The 20561-nt window shown below is 45.3% G+C and overlaps 1 protein-coding gene across 9 annotated transcripts in view; it reads right to left on the bottom strand.

The window, feature by feature from the left end:
- TTBK1 (tau tubulin kinase 1) overlaps window positions 1-11104 on the bottom strand; it is a 130182-nt gene extending 119078 nt beyond the window's left edge. For 6 of the 9 annotated variants that reach the window (XR_011738128.1, XR_011738129.1, XM_065833528.2 and 3 more), the window contains exon 1: window positions 10911-11104. The gene's annotated coding sequence lies outside the window, so the exon portion shown is untranslated. Of the gene's footprint in view, window positions 1-714; window positions 841-10496; window positions 10559-10910 lie in introns of those variants that run through there. The other 3 variants (XM_065833529.2, XM_071805794.1, XM_071805790.1) reach the window with 3 other exon arrangements.
- Window positions 11105-20561: the final 9457 nt, after the last annotated feature.

Below are 20561 nucleotides of genomic sequence, written 5' to 3'. Positions count from 1 at the left end.
TCCAGCCACCTGGAAACTAAACTCTTTAAAATGCATGTATCTCATCCAAAAAGCACACTGAAGAAGCAAATTAATGTAGTGTAGAAGTATCTCCCTATGATGAAAATATAAGAAACTGAAGGGTTCTCCCATTCTAGCTCATCTTGCTAAAAGCTGAGCCTGACAACTGCAAATGAGTTTTTCATGGAAGATTTCCTTAAAGACAGGACCTAGAACAAAGTAGATGGTGGAGTCTAGATCTCTTGCTCTTTTCTGATCAAGGCTTGGCACCTTTTAAAAGACACGCTTTAGCTAGTGCAAATTTTACTAAAACCAAAACCAACAGTCAAAAAACAAAACAAAAAATTACATTTTTGGCTGCTTAGTCACTAATGAATGGAAGTTGAGAATCAATGGAAGCACAGCTACACCATATTTCCTACATTCCCTCCTCCATAAAGCCCACAAACAGATGCTGACCCTGGATCCACAGCTTCAGGTTCCTGGTTAGCCAACCAAAAAACCTACCTGCAATGAAGAGGAAACAGTTCCCCTCTCTCCTGCCAGCTCTGAGCTGCACACAGGATTCTACCAAAGGCCAGTTCAGTGACTTGTACCAGAGAAAAGCTATTCCTTTTCCTAATAAATAAGGTTATTTCCTTGGCTTAGAGCTCCCTGAACTGGTTCATTGTAGGTCAGTCAAATGCAAGTGCCAGCACAGTGGAGGAGCGGTACCTCAGATCCATCTCATCTTCAGTCAAGCCATGCTCCATGTTCATCTCCACCGCAGGAAGCCTTCAGCCTTACATGAGATCACGGGATTCAGCCACTTCTCCTTAAAAGCAGCGGAGTAACTTTGCCTGAGGCCAACTTTTTTTTTCAAGGAAAGCAAAATTTAAAGAAACCAGTTAGTTTCTATAACTTACTTGCATAACCCCTACACTAGTAAATTTTAGAGTCTAATGCAGCTAGATTCTGTTTAAATAATTAAAGATGTAATTACACCACAAAGCTCTAAGTCTCCTAACACAATGTCACCACAAAGGTGACTTCTATTCTCTGATTGGGGTACTTCAGCAAGCAAGCAACAAGCAACTTTCTCTTCATGAAATGAGGGAAAACAAAACGCACAATTTAATGGAGTGTCCAATCAAAAGGAGCACTGCACTGATGCCTATATGAAGGTAGAAGTATAAGACAGCTACACCATCCCCGTGTTTGAGTGAGCAGAACACATTTAAGAATTTAACTATATACATCAAGAAGACTATGAAGTTCCGAGTCCCTAACTGTAGAAGTGAGATTAAAAAAAAGTTATGCTAAAAGAAGAGGGAAACAACAGAACTACCTACTGAACACTCTCCACTACCTCTACAAAGGCTGGAAGCTGGGAAATGGGCAGCAATGCAGCAGAAAGGTAAGACAGCCATAGTCTGCTTTAAATGCTGCATGTACAGCTACCTATCTCTGAACAGATGTACATGGACCTCACTGTCCTCAGAAGCAACATATTGCTTTTTCATGTTAGGGATGGATGAAGTGCACAAGTCGGGGTTTGGAAAGGAGGAAGAGAAGAACTTCAGATAGATTCCTACCTTCAGACTGTGCTCCCACCAAGGAGAGGAAGACATCTGGTGGTAATAGGTCTTAGGGCGACTACCAACGATTCTGCTGGTAAAACCTCCTCAGTGGATGGTTGTATCCCATCCTCTCACACCAGGAACACCCATCTGTGCGGCAGAGGACAAGGAAGGCTGCAGAGGCAACCTGGCAGGCAGACAGCTGAATTTTGGAGATGAAAGAAGAGTACAGCGACCTGCCAGTCAGGTGCAAGAGGGGCATTCCAGGTGCTGGGAGGCAGATTCTTAGGATGAACCACAAGCTGAGGTGCAGCGTGACTGAGGTCTACATAACCAAGTTCCGCACAGGAAAGGTGAACAAGAAATGATTGTTCACTGCTTCTTCCAGCAGTAGGCAACTGTAGCAAGTGGCATGTGGCATGTGTGAAATAAATGCAAAGCACAGAGGGGTTGCGCATCGTCCTGCTGCAAGATGCAGTGGAGGTTAGCACTTACACTGACTCCAAAGAACCGGACAAATTCACAGGAAAAAAAACAAAACAAAACAAAAATAAAAAATAAAATAAAATTTAAAAAAATAATAATAAAATAAAATAAATAAAATTTTTAAAAATAAAATAAAATAAAATAAAATAAAATAAAATAAAATAAAATAAAATAAAATAAAATAAAATAAAATAAAATAAAATAAAATAAAATAAAATACTGACAAACATAAAAATTGCCAGCAGCGGACAACTGAATATGATGATGAAAATCTCTGATCAAAAAAATCACTAAATTGAAAGCGACTGATCGCTCAGAGAGCACTCCAGGACCAGCTCCACACCAGCTCCAACCTCTGGCTTCCCCCATGGCATTCAGCATTGGCCATGGCCACAGGCAACATGCCAGGCGGTCTAATCCACAACAGCCATTTCATACCATCCCAGGGAGAAGCTAACAAGTGTGATCCATGTAGCTTTCAATGGTATAAAGGCCAAGAATGATAGCCTGGATGAAATCCCAAGTTCTGTAACTTCTGAAATAGGGCAAGGAAAAATGGGCAGAATTCTAGAAAAACCTCCACCCCACCCTTGAAGAGCGGTTTCAGGGGTATGTGATATTTAAATGGGACCCCCCAAAAAAAAAAAACAAAACCCAAACAGATGAAATAGAACTAAGAAATAAGGTGGAGAACTGGGATGTATGGATTCAAGAGAGAACATGGAAGTAACACATACCCTAGTAACCTGTTAACAGGGTGGCATTCTCCAGCACTCCAGGGAACGAGGTACAGAAAAAGGCCAGTCAAGGGGAGAATCACAGAATCGACTGGGTTAGAAAACACCTCAGAGATCAAGTCCAACCCTTGGTCCAACTTCAGTCCATTTACTAGTTCATGGCACTAAGTGCCATGTCCAATCTCAATTTAAAAACCTCCAGGGACAGTGAGTCCACCACCTCCCTGGGCAGCCATTCCAATGTCTGATCACTCTCTCCGTAAAGAATTTCTTCCTAATATCCAGCCTAAATTTCCCCTGGCAGAGTTGAAGCCCATGCCCCCTTGTCCTATTGCTGACTGCCTGGGAGAAGAGACCAATCCCCAACTGGCTATAACTTCCCTTCAGGTAGTTATAGAGAGTGATGAGGTCACCTCTAAGCCTCCTCTTCTCCAGATTAAACAACCCCAGCTCTCTCAGCCTCTCCTCATAGGTCTTGTGCTCAAGTCCCTTCACCAGTCTTGTTGCTCTTCTCTGGACACGCTCCAGCACTTCAATATCTTTCCTGAACTGAGGGGCCCAGAACTGAACACAATACTCCAGGTGTGGCCTCACCAATGCAGAGTACAGGGGAAGGATCACTTCCCTTGTCCTGCTGACCACGCTATTTTTGATACAGGACAGGATACCATTGGCCTTCTTGGCCACCTGGGTACACCGTTGGCTCATGTTGAGCTTCCTGTCAATTAGTCCCCCCAGGTCCCTTTCTGCCTGACTGCTCTCCAGTCACTCTGTGCCCAGCCTGGAGTGCTGCAGGGGGTTGTTGTGGCCAAAGTGCAGGACCCAGCACTTGGCCTTGTTGAACTTCATCCCATTGGAATCGGCCCATTTTTCCAGTCTATCCAGATCCCTTTGCAGAGCCCTCCTGCCTTCGAGCAGGTCGACACTCCCTCCCAACTTGGTGTCATCAGTAAATTCGCTGATGATGGTCTCAATCCCCTCATGTAAATCATCAATAAAGATGTTAAACAGGACTGGACCCAACACTGACCCCTGGGGGACACCACTAGTGACTGGCCACCAGCTAGATGCGGCCCCATTCACCAGCACACTCTGGGCCCGGCCCTCCAGCCAGTTCTTAACCCAGCAGAGAGTGCACTTGTCCAAGCCATGGGCTGCCAGCTTTTGAAGGAGTATATTATGGAAGACAGTGTCAAAGGCCTTACTGAAGTCTAGATAGACCACGTCTACAGCTTTCCCCTCATCCACCAGGTGGGTCACCTGATCATAAAAGGAGATCAGGTTGGCCAGACAGGACCTGCCCCTCCTAAATCCATGCTGGCTGGGTCTGATCCCTTGTCCATCCTGAAGGTGCTGTGTGATTGCATTCAGGATGATCTGCTCGATAACCCTGCCAGGCACCGAGGTCAGGCTGACAGGCCTGTAGTTGCCAGGGTCAGCTTCGCAGCCCTTTTTGTGGATTGGGGTAACATTCGCCAATTTCCAATCATATGGGACCTCCTCAGTGAGCCAGGACTGTTGGAAGATGATGGAGAGTGGCTTGGTGAGCTCTTCTGCTAGCTCCCTCATCACCCTAGGATGGATCCCGTCTAGTCCCATAGACTTGTGAGGATCCAGATGGCTCAGTAACTCACCGACTATTTCCTCCTGGAATACAAGGGGACTATTTGGTTTCCTATCTCTGTCAACCATCTCCAGAGGCCAGTTGTCCTGAGGGCCACCTGTCTTACTGGTAAAAACTGACGCAAAGTAGGTATTAAGTACCTCAGCTTTCTCCTCTTCTTTGTTAACTGTATTTCCCTCAAAGCCCAATAGAGAATGGAGGTTTTCCTTGTCCCTCCTTTTGTTATTAACATATTTAAAGAAGGACTTTTTATTATCCCTAACAGAACTGGCCAAATTAACTTCAAATTCCACTTTTGTTTCCCTGATTTTTTTTCTGCACGATCTAGCTATTTTCATAAATTCTTCATAAGTAGTCAGCCCTTTTTTCCACAGTTGGTAAACTCTCTTTTTATTTCTGATTTCCTTCAAAATCTCCCTGTTTAGCCAAGCCGGTTGTCTTTCCCGCGGCTAGCTTTTCAGCACACTGGTATAGCGTGTTCCTGTGTACTCAAAACCTCCTGCTTGAAGCATGTCCAACCCTTCTGGGCCCCCTTGTTTTTAAGCATTGTTTCCCAGGGTATGCTCTGAACTAGACTTCTGAATAGGCAAAAATCTGCCCTTTGGAAGTCCAGTGCAGAGGTTTTGTTAATGGCTCTCCTTGCATCTCTGAGTATTGAAAACTCTATTATTTCCTGGTCGCTATGCCCCAGGCGTCCTCCAAGCACTACATCTCCCACCAGTCCTTCTCTGTTTGTAAACAGTAGGTCTAGCGGGGTCTTGCCCCTAGTAGGCTCATTTACCAGCTGATGAAGAAAATTGTCCTCTATACACTCTAGGAAATTCCTAGACTGCCTCTTCTGTGCAGTATTGAGCTCCCAGCAGATATCCAGCAGGTTAAAGTCACCCACAAGAACAAGGGCTGTCAATTTTCAGACATCTGCCAGCTGCTTGTAGAATTATTCATCTCCTTCATCATCCTGGTCGGGTGGTCTATAACAGACACCCACAAGGATGTCAGCCTTGTTGGACTTCCCCCTGATTCTGGTCCACTGGCACTCAACCTTGTCACTGCTGACCTCAAGTTTAACAGAGCCAAGAGACTCTCTAACATATAAAGCCAACCCTCCAACTCTCTTACTACATACTAAAGTACTACATACTAAAGAAAAAATAATACTTAAAGGAGATAGATATATATATATATAGATAAAGGAATTGTATCAAGCCTAAATGGAAAAATGTAGTAGTAAAACTACGCCATTGGTCCAGAATAAAGCAGGAATGGTGATTTGCCATGGGAGAAGAGATGGGCTGTGCCTTTAGGAAACAGGCAGCAATGAGGAACTTTGGTTTCCTCATGGAGATCAGGACATGTCACCAAGATATTAAACAGTAACTTTATAACTCAACTTCATCATGAAAGAACTAAAATACAGTACCTTAAAAACAAAACAAAACAAAACAAACAAACAAAAAAAAAAAAAAAACCAACAAAAAAACCAAACCACAAAGTCTATGGCTAGTACAACTTCTGCTTGGTCCTTTACATTGCTTCATTTTAATTCTAATTGATCTATTGTACAATCAAAAAATCTTTTAAAAATAGAATATGTGTGCAAAAGAAGAAAGCAGCACAAATTCTTCCAAGTTAAAAATGATAATTTTTAATGATTTTAAAGAGATGTAGCAAACTTCTACAGATAAAAACTACATCTTTTCCACACACACACCTGACCGGAGGCCAGGCAGCCAATCTGCTGGACAACGGACAGACAAAAAATAGAAAAACTGAATAGAGAAAAGATAAGAAAGAAGATGCCAAGGATTTTTTGTTGTTTTTTATTCTAAAGACCTCTGCAGAGAATCTGGAAAATCAAAGAGTCTTACTTCCACACCAGACACATTCAGAAAACTGAAAATTAAAAATAAAACTAACTGGCAGGCGGTGGGAGAAGTCATGATTTATAGACCTATTAGGAAAAGCTAGGTCCTTTTAGGAAGACTCAACAAGCACAACAGATAGGGTCATCTCTCTAATAATTATGTCTCTGGATAGTCCAAAATCTTCTGGTATGGTATCAGACCAAAGGCCTTAAAAATGAAGATGTCCCAGGAAAAAATGAAGTTTCTCTAAAACCAACTGTCTAAAAGAGAGGAAGACACAGAGGAATGCATAGCTAGGTTTCACAACAGAGAGCTGTTAACCAACAGAATGACACACCTTGTGTACATACAAAATTACTCAGGCTAACAAATAAAAAGACTGAAAATCTGCAGACTGCAACACCAAGAAGGGTATAACTAGGGCAAGCATGTTATATGTGTCCTCTCAGCCTTTCCTTAAGCATCATCTCTTGATCACTGGTAGAAAAAGGACTGGAGCAATACGAGGTTTTGGCCTGAGCAGCTGGGTTTATAATCCTGTAATCAAAACCTTGTCACTAGACATTAACTTCTCCTTATCCCTTTCTCAATTGTTTCATATCTGATCGGTAGGCCACCAAAGTTTCATATACACACAGCCTCCAGGCTGACACTGAGCCTCCTAGCATTGACTGTCAGGCAGACATTTCCATCTGTCAAGGCTGACACCAAAACTGTTTAAGGCTGGGCTGCCCCATTTCTCTGAAGAGGAACTCTGCACCCACAAGCATTCCCTCTGTTCCCTGTTGCACCTATACAGCTGCATTCAACCTATGATCTGCAGTTTGTTCCTTTCATATTGATCACCAAATTAAAGATGACATGGCTTGACACCAAAAGGAACAGGTTTCCAAGCACATCTTATTTGATTACATCAACAGTCCATCACGCTGTCAATATCTTCCTTCTCAACTACCAAACAGACACTTTCCCATGTAAACAGCTCTTCAGTAGCGAAGAAGTGGTCCTGCATGACATGGAGGACTGCCATTGTCCAGTTTGTAACTAGTGAGACTCTTATACGCATCTGAACCCAAATAGGGACTCCCTTGTCTCATTATCTCTTTCACCTCCCACCTCTCCTTCTTAAGGCTTAAACAAACGTCCAACAGATTCTCCCATTCCTCCTCGGCCCTAGGGAGGAAGGCCTCATAGGTAGCCTTCCCCATTCCTCTCTCCCAAAGCAATCCCAACATTTATTCCAATTGGACAATGACATTTAAGTGGATTTTAGGATGTTTCAGTAGAATACCCACGTTTTAGTTATTTTTTATGCAAGAAGGGGAGGGAAGCACTAGTCGTGCCCATTCTGTATCTTATTCAGTAAACTAGCAGAGTTTAAACGCCCTTTAAGTAAATGCTTCCACAGTCACCCCAGCAAATATTGGGCTGTGCCTTGCAATGTTCAAAGAAGGAGAAACCAACAAAGCCAACAAACTCTTAAAAATGAGGGAACAGTTTACAAAGCCTTTGAGGACTTTATAGAGGCATATCCCTCTATAAGGCCCCAGTTTCTGTCTTCTGCTCTGTTTTCAAAGTGAATCAATGTTACTGGAAGGTCATTATGGAGCTCTGGCAAATTAATCCAATCCAGGACCTTCCCAGACTAGGGAGCCATTCCTATAGAGTTTATCTGGACCCTGCACATTGGTACACACACAAATAAGGCCAAGGCAGAAAAACGACAGGACACAATTGAAGAGGTGAGCCCATAGCAAGACACACAAAAGAGTAGTGGGCTACCCAATAAGCTATAACGCCATGTGGCAATTTTTCTGTAAGAGAGGGAAAGAAACAGAATGAAGTGAACCCAGCACTAAAGAAAAAAGAGGAATTCTGATCTTCCTGGATCTGTCTGATCACTCCTGCTTTGGAAAAAAAAAAAAAAAAAAAAAGAGTACCAAGCACTTCCATTGGAAGAGAGGTCTACGCTTCCTGTTGCAGTGTAGTGACAAACCAGCCTTCACCACCAGACACTGGGGTTGGGGTGCAGAGGGAAGGGAAAGGAAATCCACACATAAGCCATGAGAGCCATTTCATTAGCATCAACCATGGAAGCTAGCGAAATAGGTTTCCTAACACCAGAGACACTCCTTACAGGAGGACCAAGAGTACTGATGAGGATCCAACTTCCTTCTTGCTGACTATTTCAAGAAAAAAAAAAAAAAGATTAATCAGGTATTCCCAAGACTGACCCTGATTCCCTGCAAGGGAAAGATACTTGCACTGTTTTTCTTTGACAGTCAGAGAACGGGAGCTTCGCCCATTCCTGAAGGAAGGATATTATCATAAGGCATGCAAAAGCACACAGAACACAAAAGTAACAGCAGTGGACACCACACACAGCATTCATGAGCATTGCATGTCAAAAGATTCTGATCCCACATATATCAGCACGACAATGCTTATTATGAGCTGGATGATCACTGGCACACAAAGCCGAAACATTAACACATAATTCCTAACCTGCCCCTCTTACACTAAGATATAGTCTCAATAGAAGCTGATACATTGAAATGTGGTGAATAACCACTAGTAAGACAGTACTGGTGCACATCGTCCTTTAGTCATAGCACCTGTATAGGCATCTGTAAGCATTAGTGTTGAGAGAGCGCTAGCACACCCTATCTCACACACAACATGAGGTTAAATTTCACTCATACAGAGTTCTGGGGCTGAAAATTTCTTTTGTGACTCACTAAGAAGTACGTTGCTAAAATGTAGCATTTTCAGTGAGAGTACAAGGAATATGAAGAAATTCATGTGCAATGGTAAAATTTGGAAGCCTTTCCTTCTGTCAATCAAATTGTCTATAGTTCCTCCTTGCAAGTCTACGGAAATTCAAAAATATAGAAGAAAAATGTTAATATATAGCTGATTTGGACTGGTCAGAAACATGACACCAACAGGTATTGAAAATCCCACCCCCAAAAAATCCACAGGGGTTCATGAACTTGGCATGCAAGTAGTTCAGCAACACTGATGGAGTGGTAGCATCACTCCAGTGCTTCATAATCATAAAGCATACTGGTTCCTTGTTAAACACAAGATGCACTTCAAGGTCATGGTGTTCATCTTGAAAGTTCTCAGTGGGTCAGACTCAGGTTACTAGATACGTCCTCTCCCTGTGTGCGGGGAAAGCATAAAGACTACAGTCACGTTCACCAGTGCAGACTTGGAAACTGCAAGCAATAAAGACACAATGGCAGAGGATTTCAAGCTAAAAAGCTGCAGACGACATGGCAACACACACAGGAGTAGAATTTCCCACCCTGCAAAAGCTAATGAGCCTCCTGCCTCAAACCCATGCACCGTATTGCGGTCTTCCAGTACTTAAAAGGGGCCTATAAGAAAGATGAGGACACACTTTTTAGCAGGGCCTGCTGCTATAGGACAAGGGATGATGGTTTTAAACTAAAGGAGGGGAGATTCAGGCTAGACATGAAGAAGAAATTTTTTAACTCAGAGGGTGGTGGAACACTGGCACAGGTTGCCCAGAGAGGTGGTAGATGCCCCATCCCAGGCCAGGCTGGACAGGGCTCTGAGCAACCTGATCTAGTTGAAGATGTCCCTGTTCATTGCAAGTGGGTGGACTAGATCACCTTTGAAGGTCCCTTCCAACCCAAACTATTTGATTACTTTGTGACCAAGAAGTCATCACAAAACAGCAGAACAAAAACACTCCCTCCCCCAAAGCCTCTACAAAACAGGCTGGCTTTCTAGCCCTTGGTTGAACCGGTACCTACTGACACCTGGAAGGATGCTTATGCCAGCAGCCTGGCCTCAGTGACATCCTCTAGACGTTTCCCTCATACGTCCCCCCAGGCATCAGCCCAGCTACCTGGCACAAGGCAGCTGGCTGCCTTCACACCTCAGCCCCCACCCCAACACTGGGGGGCGGGTGACGGAGCCACCTGGCAGCACCCGGTGGGCCTGTTCCCTCCTCGGCGGAGCCTTTCAAGGCGCGGGGGGACAAGGCATCCCCGCTCAGTCAGCCCGCGGCCCCACACGGCACTGTCGCTGCCTGCGCCCCGGCGAGGCCACCGCCCGTCCCTCCCTCGCGAGCACCCCCGCGCCTCGCCCTGAGCCCTGGCAGCCGCCGGCCCGCAGCCAGCTCGAGCGGGAGGCGACGGAGCGCGTGGAGCTGCTGCCAGGCTCCCGGTCCCCCCAGCGCCCTGCCCCTCACCTCGGGCCGCCCCGCCTCCCCCCGCCGGGGAGGTGGCCGCGTCCGCCCCTGCACTGCAGCTGCCGGCACGCCACCCCCCATCCCCCACCGCCCCTCTCGGCAGATGGTTCGCCCCACCCCGGACCGCCTTCTTATTGGCGGTGCCCTCTCGTCACTCCGCGTCGCGACCGCCCAGCCCCTCGGGCATGCTGGTAACCCGAGTCCTCCGCGCGGGACCTTTCCCCTTCCGCAGCCGGTACCGGGCGGAGGGTCGAACTACAGTTCCCACAGTGCCCTGCGCGGAACCGCGGAGCGGGCCGACGCGGCCCGGCCCGATGCAGACCGCGGTCCCACATCCCTCCAGCCGCCCGTGGGGCGCCCCCTCCCCTGCCAGTGACCGCAACAGCCGCCGCGGCCCGGGCGGGCCCGGCTCACCTGGCCCCGCCGCCGCCGGCGCCTCCCGCTGCGGCCGGCGTGTGCAGCGCATGCCCCGCATCCCTCAGTGCGGCTCGTCGGGCTCGGTGCCGCGGGCCTGGCACGCTGCGGCTGCGGCTATGGGGCCGGCCGGCCCCGGGCGCATTCTCCCCCTCGGAGCCGCGGCGGCCGGCGGGATTCGCCCACAATGCACCGCGCGCCGCACCGACAGCATCAGCCTGACATCACCCGCGGGCCGCCCCTGCCCGGCCGGGCCCGCCCCTGGCCCGCCTCCCCGCCACCTGCAACCGGCCTTGGCGTGGGGCTGGGCGCCGCATCGCCAACGGCACTGGGCACCGGGCACCGGGCTTCCGGCTCACGGGGCTGGGCACTGCAGCATGCCGAGACATGGGATGCTGGGCGTCGCAACGGCGTGGGGCTGTGCACGGCACGGCAGCGCGCTAGGAGCAGGGGTGGCCCCTGTGATGTTCCTCCACTGACTGGAGGTGGCCTTGCATGCCCCGCATTGAGGGCTTACTCAGTGGAAGCATCCTGCGCAGACTTAAGGGAGTCTCCAGCCCTGCAGCAGCTCATCCCACAGGTCCCAGGGTTTAACACGACCTTTCACAAGCAGTTGCATCCTCATGCCCAGAACCCTGTGATTCTAGGTCTGTTCCACAGTTGATTGACAGTTGCCGCATGAGCTCTCTGTGCTGGTTCCTTCTTGGGCAGCACTTCAGGTTGCCCACCTTGACGGGGAACTGAAGGCTTCAGCACTAAACTCTTCCATCCTCTCCAGCTTGGTACTGAAACCCTGGGTGCAGTGTCCACATGTAGCAGAGGCTCACTGATGGGCAGGCTGTTGCCTAGTAGAAACAACTGAGAAAGTTAGGAAGCCTCCAGCTCTCCCTTGACTTCCACTTCAGCTCATCAAGTGGTATTGCCTTCTCCTTTCAATTCAGGTTAAAGAGACACAAGTTGCAATGTAAATGTGATTGTATGAAAAACTGCTTTCCCAGGAGATCCCTGGAGATCTTCCAAACTGACCTGGACAAGTCCCTTTCCTAAATCTGAAGTTAGGCCTGCCAACAAGACAAGGCCCTCCCCAGCCAGTGCCCAGTATCTCAGTAATCAAGCAAGGTAGATGCAGTGGTTGTAGTAAGGTTAAACCTAGAGGTCAAGTCAACAGGCAGGTTTGTGGTGGTGATGAGGTAGGTGTGAAGTCAAGCCAGGTAGTCAATCTACAGACCAGGATCAGGTCCAGTGAGGGTAGCCTGGCTCAGACACTGTCCAGTGATTCCCAGCTAAGCCCATACTGACAAGGCAGCTTCAAGCTCAAGCCAAGAAGTCCATCCACAGGTCACGTCCATGGACAGGTACAGCTGTGTTTGAGCTGGAGATCAGCACAACATTGCTCGGGCAGGGACTGAAGACTAAGCTGAAATGGAGCTCATGTGCCCATGGACAGGGTGTGGGTAGAACCCCAGTGAGGCTGGTAAGGCCCTTTAAGGCTTATTAGTGCACTCAGAACCATGACAGTCTACTGAGCCTTCTCCTCTGCAGATAGAGCTGAATGGGCCCACAAACCCACTGGAACAGTCACCTGGGAACATGTCCAACTTCATCTGCATACCCAAATATGGCTGAAAATGATCAAAAGATTTTATTAAAATCTGGGTTAATTGTGACTTGGGAAGATTTCTAACACAGCCCAATGTATACCTGGCTCTATAATGACGTTTTTGTCTGGTCTTGCCTTTCTTTGTGGGGCCAGATATCAGCTGTGTACACATCATGTGGGAAAGACCACTGGAAAGTACGGTTAGGAGTAGAACAATGATAGTGAAGTGACAGTCATGGATTTCACCATCTTATTCTCCTTTTTAGGTCACTAAGGGAAAAATAACAGGACGAGCAATTAGGAAATATATCTCATGTCAAATACTTGCTTTGATAGAAAAGATAGAAAGGCAAAGCAAAGTGGTCAGAGGGCATCAGTGTGCATGACCATGGAGTATCTGTGCCCTGGAGAGGGGCACATGCAGAGAAATCCCCTGATATTTTCTCTCTCCCCAGTGGTACAGGACGGGTGCTCTCCAGGCTGTCACACCAGAGAGAGCAGGAGGTGGTCAGTGGGGTAAATGCAAAATGAGCCCATGGAGAGCTGCTGTGATGTGGAGGCTGCAGCTGGGATTAGCCTGCCTGGTGGCATCCCAACTCTAACCAAGATGGCTTCACCTGAAGGCTGAGGCTTCAGTCTGTTGGAAAGTAAAATGTGGGAAAGCAAGATGTGCAGTTCCAGCCATCTGGACGATAAAGGAAGATCAATACTAACATGACCATTTGGACAGTCAAAGACATAATGCTAACATAATAATATATAAAGGGCCTTGGACAGATTACTTTGAAGTACGTTTCTCGTAACTGTAAAAAGTTATAGCCCACAGTTGCGAGAATGGTATCTCAGGCCGGATAACCACCCCCAAGTGCATGGGATGTGTGAATGTCCTTGGACCTGGTCTGTGAATGGGTGGAAAAACAAGTGAGACAAACATCACATGAGTTTAGGGTGTTCTTAATCAGTGGAAAAACACCTTTTTGTAAACATCTTAGTCCAGGCCTGTACCTATAGATCTTATAAACTGTCAGTGGTGAATAAAGAAGGCAGCCTAGGCCTAGGTCAGCTCTCGGCTTGGCCAGGCTCTGCGCTCCTTCCTGCACAAGATCTCTGCCTCTGCGTGAATTTCTGTCTGCATCCTGGTATGCATCATTCCTAATCACCGCAAATGGTGCCCCATGTGAGTGTGTGACCCCTGGAAGCTCTTCATCGAACAGTGTGTTTGGCAGTGACCACGCAATCTGACGGGTGAGTAAATTTTATTTGTGGCCACATGAATCCCTACAGTATAGATAGGGAGAAGCAGTCCTCGTTGAACGAGAGAGCTGTGGGATTGCATTAGTATAGGGCAAGCCGCTTCTCAGGAACATAAATTGTATTTGCGGGTTTTACTGCAGCTATTACATTCTTCTGGGTATCATACTCCTGAGAAGCAGGTAGCTTCGCTCCTGGTATGGGTGAAAGAGCATTGTGCTTGGGTTCCGAGTGAGGGGACGTTTGACAGTAAAATTTGGAAACAGGTCGGGGAACAGCTACATGCACAAAATAATTCAGTTCCCAATAGTTTACATATACTTGGAGATTTGTATACTCTGCACTATCGCAGTTTCAGTCAGCAGAGCACATACTGAAAGGGCAAATGGGGAGGATGGACAGAAAAACACAAATGAGCAGGTTGCTAATTATTTGAGTCTTGACAGCACTCATCCTTTTAAGTCAGGCTCTATAGATCTCAAAAAAGAGTTAGTTTTATATCCATCATTAATGCCATCACAGCTGTGTAAAGATAAGGCTGGAATTTGTGTGGAGCTGGGTCAGGAGTCTAAAACTCTGCCCTCAGTACCTCCTTTGCCTGATTTTAATGATGCTTATACAGCACACAGTAACCCCTTCATGACTAAGACAGCAGAACACAAAGGGGTGATGCAAAATGCCGTGAAAAGGCTATGGAGCGTGGCGATTTTTCTTTCACCTTTCCAGTTACATACAAACCATAACAACCACCAGAACATGACAGAATACCTGCTTCTGTGTATTGCCTTTCTGAAAATCAAGCAGCTTGTCAGGAATGAGAGTTAATTGTTTTATTGGTTGTTGTTACATTAGTTTCCTTGTGATATTGTTTGTATAAGTGCACTGTAAGCCTTCTCCCCACTTTTCCCACTCATGCCGCAAGCTGCTCCGTGCTTCCCCCCAACACACCCCTCATGGTTTTTACTTACAAGATGGGGTCAGGAACGACTGTTTTCAGTCATGTTCCTAAGAAATTAGTATTGGGAGGTGTTTTAGAAAATAGGAAAGCACTTGGAAATATGAGGAAGGAAGATCTTGTGAAATATTGTAATAAATGGTGGCTGCTGTGCAAGTTCGATGATTGGGAAAAGTTTCCAGAGAATAGAACCTTGAAGTATAACACTTTGTTGTTTCTAAAGCGAGAAGAGCAGGACAAAAATAAAACTCTACAAGAGATCATTGAATCATTTCAGACAATTTTACAGGCGGAATGGTTTGAACTTCAACAAGCTGGGAGAGAATTAACTGATAACACACAAGTCATAGAAAACTTGCTGAACTCTGCGAGATACTTTTCCTTATTAACCTGTTTTCTTTGTAGGTATTGTTTAAGCATATTACAGTTTAATTGGTCTTTGTCTGTTATATGGTACAGTAAGTTCATAGACTGTTAAATAGTGAGAATCCATGGACTCAAAACGTGCGTTTTGTGATTATACAGAAGATCGCGAGTTCTTTCTCATGATTCAGTTCTTTACTGCGTGAATGTGATGATAAGATTTTGTGTGTGACAGCTGTTACTTTTCGTTCTAGCATGCTACCTTTATTCCAATATCCAGACTTGCGCAACTCTGTGATAGGCTGTGTCTCATCTTGATGTGCTGGATTTGGCTCTTGTGTATGCACACCAAGTAAAGAATCCTGGTTTTGGGGTAACAGTTGTAGCACCCCAAATGAGACACTAATAAAAGCCTTGCCTAGTCAAGCTTGCTGTGTTGGCGGGGGGGCGGGTGCTGATGGGGCTCCAGCGTGCACTGACCTGTTTTGTCAGGGATACCCAGCGGCGCCTCTACCTGGCTGAGCAGTAAGCAGCCCAAAGGTGCAATGCTAAAATTGAGATATTGTCTTGAATTAGTGTAACTGTGATCTATCTGCGTATTTGAACTTGGTGTTTGGTTTTCATGTCTGAGCTCAGCATTTTAATTTGCATATTTATATTTGGTACCAAAACAATTTTGTTTGGGGAGATAATTACAAAATGGGAACCAGTTCCGCTACTAAAATACCACCTTGCTCCCCCTTAGGATGCATCCTTATACATTAGAGTAATTGCTCTTATTGTTATTTAATAATTTTGAGACCAGAAAAGAATTGAAGTTGTTAAACTCTGATTCGCATTGAATTTGTGTGTTTGTTGGAGGTATGGCAAAGAAAACTAAATGCTATGATGGATGTGAACGTCGAGGAGGTTGTATTTAAATGTTGCTAGAATATGACCTGATTTGGATCTAGGAAAATTAAAGTAATCGATTGATAGTTAATATGCTGTTTATTGACATCTGTAAGACATTCCAAAAGGTACATGGGGCTGAGAAATGTAACTATTGCTCAGCTAATTAGAATTGCATATAGAGTGTATTATGGCTGGAATAAAATGGGAAAATAAAAACACAAAATATCCCAGGCCTATGCTGTACTGTTTGAACATTTCAGGCCTGTGTTGAGCTGCAAGATAAACTCAGCTCCCTGGCAGCTCCCAGGCAGCTCCCACTTAGCACCAGCAATTAACGGCACCTGCGTGGCCTTGGCTGTGTCTGAACTGCAGGAAGAAGATTAAAAAAAAAAAAAAAAAAAAAAAAGGAAAACCTGGCTGCCCACTTTTAAAGTGGTGAAAGGGGGATTTTCTCTCCCCCCCGACTGCAGCGATGTTGTAATACTGAATGGAGCAGTCTGAGGGTGAAATTTAAAGGCATCCCTAGCAGATCCATAGTTCTAATGAAACTGGGAAATTAAACTAAAAATCTTTTAATAGACTTTTCTTGGGGTAACTAGTTGTAAAAGACTTCTTAGTAAATTCACCATGCTAGTTTTTGAGATTGTGGGAAAGAAAGAAAGACTTTTTTGAAATCAATGGAATGCTAAATTTGGTTTGTGATTCTGAGTACGTAGTCAAGGTCCTACAGTGCATCCCCTCCACTTTTCTTAAAGAAATCTCGCAACAGCAACTTTTTGATATGTTTGTATCACTGCAAACTGCATTACAGCTTCACAAACACCCACTGTTTGTTACTCATATACACTCTCGTACAAATTTACCAGGTCCCACAACTGAAGACAATGCAATTGCGGATTCTTATACTGTAGCTACAGTCTGTTTCCAGACTGTTATGGCTTCACATGCTTTCTTCCATCAGAATGCTGCTGCCTTAAAAAAGATGTTTGGTCTCACTCTCGAGCAAGCGAGAGACATAGTGCACTCTTGTCCGGAATGTCAAGGTCTGATTACAAGCTCGCCTTCCCTTGGAGTTAACCCTCGCGGACTCTCAGCTAATGACATTTGGCAGTCTGATGCTACACGTTTCATCTTTTGGCCATTTGAAATATGTACATGTTTCTATAGATACTTTTTCAAGTATGCTTTGTGCATCTGCGCATACAAGTGAGAAAAGCAGAGGTGTTCGGTGTTACTGGAGCCGCTGTTTTGCTACATTGGAAGTGCCACAACAGATTAAAACTGACAACGGTCCTGGATACACTGCTAGATCCACACAATATTTTTTACAGCAATGGGGTGTTTCACATGTCACAGGTATTCCACATTCTCCCACTGGACAGGCTATCATTGAACAAGCACATTCCACACTGAAACAGATGTTATTAAAACAAAAAAAGGGGAATATGACACCTCAGGAACAATTAGACAATGCAACATATACTTTAAATTTTTTTGAATCGTACTATGCCTCCCTCCTCTATCACAGCAGTGGAAAAATACTTCCATGTTCCACATTCACTATCTCAGAGACCAAAGGTTTTATACCGGGATCCCCTGCACAACAGTCAGCAGCAAGGGCCTGTAGAGTTAATCACCTGGGGAAGAGGGTATGCTTGTTTTCTTCTTCCAACAGGACCAAAGTGGCTTCCTGCGAAATATGTTAAACCTTTCTACAAGCTGGACAAACATGATGCAGGACCTAATGCCAGAGATAAAGCATCTGTCCCTGCAGCAGAGGGCAACAAAGAAACAGAAGAGACCAAAGGAAGAGGCACTAGCATATCAGAATGATACAGATTTACATTATTTGGACTGGGGACTAACTGGAAAAAACTTTCAATGCATTTATTTTCCTTATTAGTATGGCTAACCAGCTTTCTCCAATATTTGTTAATAACTGTAAATGTTGTATTTTGTATTATTCTATCGTAGGTTGATTTGCAATAAGAAAATGACACATAAGGTATGATGATCCACAGTGGACATTAAAACTCACCAACAGAATGCCCCCTTTTGACTTTGGAGGCAAGAGGTGACTGTACCATCACTCCAAAGTAGTTTGTCAGGTGACGGTGGTCACAGGCTGGATTATGAGGCAGTACACATTCCCCTGGAATCTGGAGCTTTCAATGAGGAGGTTGACGGCTCTTTAGCACCTTCTGTGCCTGTCTCCACATATATACACCTAGAATGGTACCAAGGTGTTGTCAATAAACTTCACCTCTACCAACTGATGGGTCAGGAGGCATGGGACCCTCGGTCAATTGACAGGGTCCTTAACAAAGGAGGTGCCCAGATTAGCTGAGAAGCTTCTGGACTATGTTGTAATGCCCACAGCCACATCTGGCCAAACTATGAAACGGGGTTCCCGCCGAAGACACCCTTTGAGTGGTCTTCTTGGAGCTGCAGCCTGTAAACTGGAGTCCTTTCCTTAGACAGGAACACCATCTAAGAAAACTTCCTGGGATTAATGACACCTCACTTCTTTATTTGAGTGAGTGACTATTTCTTGTGAGTACCCTGAAGTAAAAGGCCTCTAGTTTTGTTTCTTGTGAGTGACTACATGCACGTTGTGGATCCTCATTATTCTTATGATATTGTATTTAAATAATCTCCTTAGCTGATATCTGAACCTGTATTTTCTGTTATCAGAGTGCTAAATATGTGCAATACCATTGAAATTGAATTATACATTTATGAGTGATATGAAGTAAAATAACAGTCTTAGCTAATGTACAAGGCCTGATTTAGGATTTAGCCAGTACCCTGCAAAATAATTACATAGTTTGTGAGAATTAGGACTGTAAGACAAAATGGCTACCATTATCTGATAGCATAAAGTGATTAGACCCTAAAACTTCATTTTCAGCTCTCAATCTGCATATATGGGTTTTTGTGGGAATTGGATATGCTTGTGTGATGTTTGTTCTTGTAGTCCTCTGAATCATCTGGAGAATGATACAGAATGCAAAGAAGAACAAAACCAGGGTCCTTACTGCGCTCATTGAGAACCTGATGTTTAAAACAAAAAAGGGGGAAATGTTGGAAAGTAAAATGTGGGAAAGCAAGATGTGCAGTTCCAGCCATCTGGACATGACCATTTGAACAGTCAAAGACATAATGCTAACATAATAATATATAAAGGGCCTTGGACAGGTTACTGTGAAGTACGTTTCTCATAAGTGTAAAAAGTTATAGCCCAGACTCGTGAGAATGGTATCTCAGGCCGGATAACCGCCCCAAGTGCATGGGATGTGTGAATGTCCTTGGACCTGGTCTGTGAATGAGTGGAAAAACAAGTGAGACAAACATCACATGAGTTTAGGGTGTTCTTAATAACAATCAGTGGAAAAGCACCTTTTTGTAAACATCTTAGTCCAGGCCTGTACCTGTAAATCCTATAAATTGTCAGTGGTGAATAAACAAGGCAGCCTAGGCCTAGGTCAGCTCTCGGCTTGGCCAGGCTCTGCGCTCCTTCCTGAACAAGATCTCTGCCTCTGCGTGAATTTCTGTCTGCATCCTGGTATGCGTCGTCCCTAATCACCGCATCAGTCTGTCTCCAGCGAGCCAGAGATGGATGTGGAAAAGCCAGCTGGGATTGCTAGGATGCCAAGTATTCTTTAACCCAGCAGGGACAAAAACCCTGTGTCTGAGAGCTTCCAGTCAAAGGTCCCCATCCTGCAAACAGCCCTTCTGTGCTCAGCTTTATGCTGGCACTTCTAGGGCTTGCATGCCACATTGAGTAAGCCTTGTATATATTGGCAGAATTCAAAGATGAGGCAAATAAATAACTGCTGGTATCAGTAAGAATAGGAGCAGAAATATGTAGGAGGTTGGGTTTTTTGGTTTTGTTTGTGATTTTTTTTTTTTGCTACAGCTCTGATCACAACAGATACCTGCAGCCAAACTCGCCATCTACTAAAACCACTACTGGCTTGGTTCTTCAGTGCCTGCCATGATATCAGCACAAAAGACCCTTAATTTATGCCTAGGGCTGCAGCTGTTCAGCAGGTGAGCCTGTTAGCTGCTAAAATCTCTTGCAGGGCAGTGAGGTTGCCTGGTCAGACTGGAAGGCTGTCATGGAGGCACCCCAAAAGTCAATTTTAGGTGGACAACGAGTTCCAAAACAGACTTTATTCTAGCCGGAAAAGTGTAGCCAATAAATCAACTAGAAACAGGGTTTATACAATTAGTTAGCATGCCAACAACATAAAATACAGGTTCAGATATCAGTTGAGGAGATTATTTGGGTATGACAACATAATGAGGATCCACAACGTGCATTCATACACTCACAAGAAACAAAACTGGAGGCCTTTCACTCCAGGATACCCACAAGAAATAATCACTTGCCTGGGTTAGGCATGGGCTCACACTTGCCTGGTTTAGGCAAGGACTCATTCAAGAATATGTGCGGTAAATAACCACTCACCCAAATGAGGCGATGAGGCACTCTCAGTCCCATGAAGTCTCCTTAGATGGCATTGCAGTCTGAGGGAAGGGCTCCAGTTCACAGACCTGCTGCTCTGAGAAGACCACTCAAAGG

The sequence above is a fragment of the Patagioenas fasciata genome, chromosome 3 (assembly GCF_037038585.1).
Source record: "Patagioenas fasciata isolate bPatFas1 chromosome 3, bPatFas1.hap1, whole genome shotgun sequence".
Lineage (NCBI taxonomy): Eukaryota > Metazoa > Chordata > Aves > Columbiformes > Columbidae > Patagioenas > Patagioenas fasciata.
This window is presented reverse-complemented; position numbering and strand designations above follow the sequence as displayed.